The sequence below is a fragment of the Suncus etruscus genome, chromosome 9 (genome assembly GCF_024139225.1).
Source record: "Suncus etruscus isolate mSunEtr1 chromosome 9, mSunEtr1.pri.cur, whole genome shotgun sequence".
Lineage (NCBI taxonomy): Eukaryota > Metazoa > Chordata > Mammalia > Eulipotyphla > Soricidae > Suncus > Suncus etruscus.
The window spans coordinates 46,820,650-46,826,580 of NC_064856.1; the positions used below are offsets into that span (position 1 = coordinate 46,820,650).

General features: G+C 45.3%; 1 long non-coding RNA gene across 1 annotated transcript in view; it reads left to right on the forward strand.

Annotated features, from left to right (window-relative positions):
* Positions 1-1,308: 1,308 nt before the first annotated feature.
* The window catches only part of LOC126018356 (uncharacterized), a 24,335-nt gene continuing 19,712 nt past the window's right edge, over positions 1,309-5,931 (forward strand). Inside the window, exons 1-2 of the long non-coding RNA XR_007498914.1 lie at positions 1,309-1,386; positions 2,045-2,203. This is a non-coding gene — a long non-coding RNA (uncharacterized LOC126018356). The remainder of the gene's footprint in view (positions 1,387-2,044; positions 2,204-5,931) is intronic.

Below are 5,931 nucleotides of genomic sequence, written 5' to 3' on the forward strand. Positions count from 1 at the left end.
GTGAGATATAGTTACAAAGTCGTTCATAATTGCATTTCAGCCATACCTATCCCTTCACCTGTGCACATTTCCTGCCACCAATGTACCCATCCCCCCTCCCACCCGCCCACCTGCCTCTATGGTGACCATTTATCTTCTCTTTGTCTCTGTCTATCTGTCTCTGTCTTTCTCACTTTCTTTTAGTCACTGTGGTTTGCACTATTGCTACTGAAAGGATATCATACATATCACTTTGCCTCCTTTTAGCACCCAGTTCTTGTCCAGAATGATCATTTCCAATGATCATTGTCATAGTGGTCCCTTCTCTGTTATAGCTGCATTCCCCTGCTTTTAATGGCAAGTTTCCTACCATGGACCAGTCCTCCTGTCCCTTTTCTCTATTTGTACTTGGTTACAAATTGTTTGAACCGCTGGGTGAGATTCAAATAGAACAGAGGTCACCTAACTTCTGAACTCTTTCTCTGACCCCCAGAAACAGATTTTGTGGTATGGTAGGTTTGGACCATATCCTGTGCTGCTCAAGGGATACTCATAGCTCTGTGCTCAGAGTTACTCTCAGCAGTATAGGGGTTCAGCTGCAGGCCAGGCATGTGCTTTCACTTCACCCTATACCAACTCTCTCTGGCTCTAGAACGAGTGCTGTGGTCTGTAATCACAAAGCTGTGCATTACTCTAGCTTATTGTCTTTGTACAAAGCATACAGCTGACAATTATAGAAGGGTTTCCTTCATGATTTTTTTTTTTTTTTTTTTGGTTTTTGGGTCACACCCAGCAGTGCTCTGGGGTTACTCCTTTCCTTCATGATTTCACAGCCTTTCCCAACCTTTTCCAACTGTGGTTCACGGGCATTAGCTCTTTCTCCAAGAGACTCACATCTGAGACATGGTAAACTCATCCGGCCCTGAGAGGGGACAGGGTCAAGGAATGTGGAAGTGGGTTGTGCTCAGCTTGTTTACATTTGAAAGCTTCTAGGGCCTTGTGCAAATTTCAACAAAATTTTCAATTTGCTTTGCCTGAAAGAAAACTCAGTCAAACAGGAAAGCATTTCCTCTCCACAAGCCCCCCCACCCCACCCCCATTTTACGAAAAAGGGAGGAGGATCCGTTTGGTGACCTCCATCCAAGCTGACAGGGCGTCCTGCTGGCCAGCGGCCCGGCTGGGTTGGGAGTGTTTTGTTCCCTTGTTTTTGAGGACTAGGTCAGCAAAATGTATGCCAGACTTGTTTGTCTATTTTTTCCTCCTGCCTTGTGACTCCCTGCAAGACTCTCCAAAGCTTACTCTCCCACCAATCCTCTCAAAGAAGGTCTTGGGAGACTCAGGGCGGAGTTAAGAAAGGCCTGAAACTGCCTGAAGATGTTTGGTAACAACCCATGCACAGATGTGGAGGTAGTGGGTGGGAGACTTTGTGTCTTGTTTTGTTTTGTGGTCATACCTGGAGTACTTAGTCCTGACTCTTCTGCATTTAGCAATCCTTTGCAGGTATGGAGGACCAGATGGGGTGCCAGAGTTTGAACCTAGATTGGCCATGTGCAAGGCAAATGCCCTCCCCACTGTACTATCACTGTCCTCAGAGATTTTGTCTCATCTGTCCTGTGATGCAGGCAGGCAACTCCATTGCTCTGGACTTGTTTCTTCTGTGTCCAACCCTAGGGTCAATTATTCAGCAACACGAACAACGGCCCCTCCACTCACAGGACTGAGCTGAAGATACCAAAGCAAGAGAATGAATGCTGTTTGAGGAGAGCTACTCTCCAGGGTCAGAAGCTCTGTCAGAAGCTACTCCAGGGAAAATAATGACCTTTTCCCTGTGCATGAGAGAGCAGCTGGTTTGCACTTTGTTTGTGTTTGGTTTTTGTTTGTGTGTATGTGTGTGTGTGGTCATACCAGATGTACCCAATGCTTATTCCCAGCTCTATGCTCAGAGATCACTCTTGGAGGGGCTCGGGTACCATATAGGGTGCCAGGAATAGAACCAGATCAGTTGCATGCAAGGCAAGTACACACTGTTCTATCTCTCTAGTTCCCATTGATTTGTATATTTAAGAACAAGCCAAGTTTGTTGAAGCCAGAGACTGAGGCTCAGTGTCCCAGCAAAGACTGGAAGATCAAGGCACCTCTGTAACAAAGGACCTGGGGAGACTGGCGTGGTGATGGGTCTAGGAAAACTGCTGGGCCTCAAGTCCTGTTTTCTCAGAATACACAGGTAATGTAACTTTCAGCAAACATTTCATCTCTCTGAGCCTCATTTCTGGTTTTTGGTCTTGGCCATATCAAGCAGGGCTCAGAGCTTACTCCTGGTTCTCCACTCAAGGATCACTCTTGATCGTGCTAGGGGGACCATATGTGGTTCTAGCTACCAAACCTGAGTTGTATATGTGCAAGACAGTACCTTCATTGCTGTACTATCTATCTTTTTGGGCCATGAGCAAATTTCTTCATTAGACAGTACCGGAGCTACTAACTGTGGTCCTTGCTAGACTTAAAAGTCCATAAGCTTACACTTAGGAAAGACTTGGAACATTGTTGGGCAGCTGCTTCACAATGAGTCATCATTAGCAAGATCACTATTATTCTGCATGATCCATTGAGGCTAGGGATGAGCTAAGGCCCAGACTCAGGGAATGCTCAGGGCAACAGGACCAATCTCAGAAAGAAGAGGTTGGCATGAGGAGTTTCTTTTGTTGGGATCAGGTGACAGTGTGTTTTATTAATCAGATTTGGTTACAAGCAACTGTATTTACACAGTGCCTAATACTGTAAATGGCACCTGTTCCTATCAACCCTGACACTCACCTGGCAGCAAGTCTTCTGATGAATAACCCTTACTGTGTGAAAGTATTATCCCTACAGGGACATGTCCAGGATGGATGGGTTCCAGTCACTGGGCATTCCTCTGGATACCTTCCCCCTTTGCTTGCCTAGATGCCCTCAAATCAAATCCTCTGTGCCTGCTTGGTCACATTCAGGAGTCTTCTTTAGTACAGGACCACATGTGTGTTTTTATTCATTCTGATGAACCAGACCTCCCTATTTTATGTATGCTACATTGTGAGAGAATATGTGTGCATTAATATATGTATGAAAGTTTTTTTCTGTGGAGTGTAAGAGCACTGTGACTTCAGAGTGAAAATACCAGAGTGAATGAATGTGTGTGTTGCTGAGAATCCTATCAAGTTCCCCTTATATGGGAAATCATGAAGTCTTCCACTTACCTATATACCTGATTGAAAGAATGAATGTGGGGTGTGTGTGTGTGTGTGTGTGTGTGTGTGTGTGTGTGTGTATGTGTGCGCGCGCGCACGCGCACATGCATGCACTATAATTTTGGGCCTACCATGTGCAAGGTTGAGCTCTGCACTAGAACGATATCCCTGGCCCAGCTATAGATGCTTCATGGTCCAACTCTAAGGGCCCCTTGTTCAGAAAGTCCTACTTAACTTTTAGCAGTTTCTTTACTAAACTATGGTCAATCTAAGAATCACACTATTAGCAGAGACTCACTGAACCATTACTGAGAGCCAAGCACTGCATTGTGCCATCATTCATAAATAAATCAGCCCATGGAGTTCTCACAAGTTTCCTCTGAGGTCATGTCTCCCTTCAGAGGCTGAGGATGGAAGGTAAAATGTCCAAGGTCAGAGAGTTGGCAAACCAGTTAGGGTTGAGCCCAGAGACAGCTGTTTGGTACTTCTCTGCCCTCTGGAACTGCTTGGCCCTTGACCTGGACTTAGAATAGGGTCATTCCCCAGCTCCCTCCTGTCCTTAGAGGAAGGGAAAATTGAACTACAGGCTCTCTTGGGAGCCTGGGCAGGCCTCTGGCACTGCTTGTTTCTAAAGTAACTCCCCTGCCCCCTGCTTTTTCTGAGGGGGCAGTTTTAGAATTCCTGGACTTGGCTTCTGAATATCGACCATTTGCGGGAGCAAGTCAGCAATTTGTGGTTTCCCAACAGTGCTCTGGTTCTATTATAAAACTTGGCTTGTCTGCATTTTCTCTCATTGGTCAGGGCTGGGCCTGGGGGCTTTTCCCCAACCTTAGGGCATCTGGCCTCAAACCTTTTTAATTGGTCTGAACAGAGATCCAGCTTGGACACTAGGCAGGTAAAACCCACCCAAAAAGGTAGTTTAAAATCTTCCCAGAAAAATGAGCAGTAAATTCATTGGAGTACCTTAAAGGAAAGAAATGTGTGCTTCAATTGAGGGTGGCTCTGTTGCTCTGTTGCTGTGGAGGCAGGAAAGTAAGCCCGCTCATGCTATCTGTGTTGGGATTAAATTTAGATGCTCACACATGATAGACATATGCTTTAGACATGCAATCTCTAGACCCAGCCCATTTTATCTGTTTCATTTTATGTCTAGTACCATCAATATTAGAGGCATCTGAGAACTTATCTGAAATGCAACTTTTCCCAAGGTCTTCCTTGGATCTGTAATAAACTTCTAAGTCAAATCCTTCAGTAGGTTTTTTTTTTTTCTTAAGAGGTCACACTCAGAAATGCTCAGGGGTGACTTCTGGCTTTGCACTCAGTGATCACTCTTGGTGGTGCTTGGGGCACCATATAGATCGGATGTCAGGGATTGAATCCAGATTGGCCACATGCACCCTACATACACATACATACACCCCACATATAGCCTACTATACTATTGCTTGGGCCTCCTTCAGGTAATTCTGACTCAGCTCAAGTTCGAGGTCCAACACCACTGTAAGTATGAGACCAAAATACTATAACTGAATTTTAAAATGTATCTATCCAGGAGACAGGTTGAGGGTCAAAGAGAACCTGAGGTCGTTGGTGAAGGGACGCAGATACCGGTGATGGTATTGGAGTTGGTACACTGTATGCCAGCAACTTTATAAATCACAGTGCCTTACAACTAAAGTAAATAAGATGAATTTAAATAAAATTATAAATAGATGAGAGTATGAGTAAGGATGTTGTGGTTAATTGAAGCATATCGTGTGTTCAGATGATATATATCCAGTGAGTAATATTAAACTATTAAATATTTAAATATTTATAAGTTGGGCCTCTTAGATATGCCTGCACACACCAGCTCAGCCAGTTAGTGAAGTCTCCATCTTTTTTTGGGGGGGGGTCACACCCAGCAGTGCTCAGGGGTTATTCCTGGCTCCAGGCTCAGAAATTGCTCCTGGCAGGCACGGGGGACCATATGGGGCGCCGGGATTCGAACCGATGACCTCCTGCATGAAAGGCAAACGCCTTACCTCCATGCTATCTCTCCGGCCCCCAGTTAGTGAAGTCTCCATCTTGAGAGTCACTGGCCTTTGGAGCAAGAGATCTAGATTGCGCTTTAGCACTGAGAAGTATCTCTAAGCACTATATGTAGCTCTGGGCTTTTTGGTGAAGCAGCTCGACCTGTAGTACTTCCACCCATTTACTTCATAGATCAGGTGACTCTGAAGCTGCTCATATTCCGCCTGCTTGGAGAAGGGGAGAAAGGCTGAGAACTCAGTGTCCACCCTTGCCTGTACCTGAGGGGGTCACTGATGACCACTGAGCCCCACATTTTCAGGACCGACTAGCAGGTCACAGGACATCCAATGCTGCCCTGTCTACGGGCCACTTCTCTGGAAATACTTGCAAGTAGACAAGTTTCAGCTCATTTTCCCCTTCACTCTAGACTGTATGCCACCTGCTGTTTAATGCCCAGAAATGCAATGATGCATGTGTCCAGTCCAGTTTTCTAATAGTAGTTGATGGTGGAGGAGAAACTCCTGTCTTGCTTTCTCATTCCAGGCTGTCATGCTTCTTTGGCCATTTCTGAATCAAGCAAGTGGGCCCACAGGGGTACTGTTGCCAAAAGAAGTAAAGGGTTTGGTAGAACATTTTTCTTTTCTTTTTTCTTTTCTTTTTTTTTTCTTTTTTTTTTTTTTTTGGTCTTTAGGTCACACCCAGCAGCCCTTCGGGG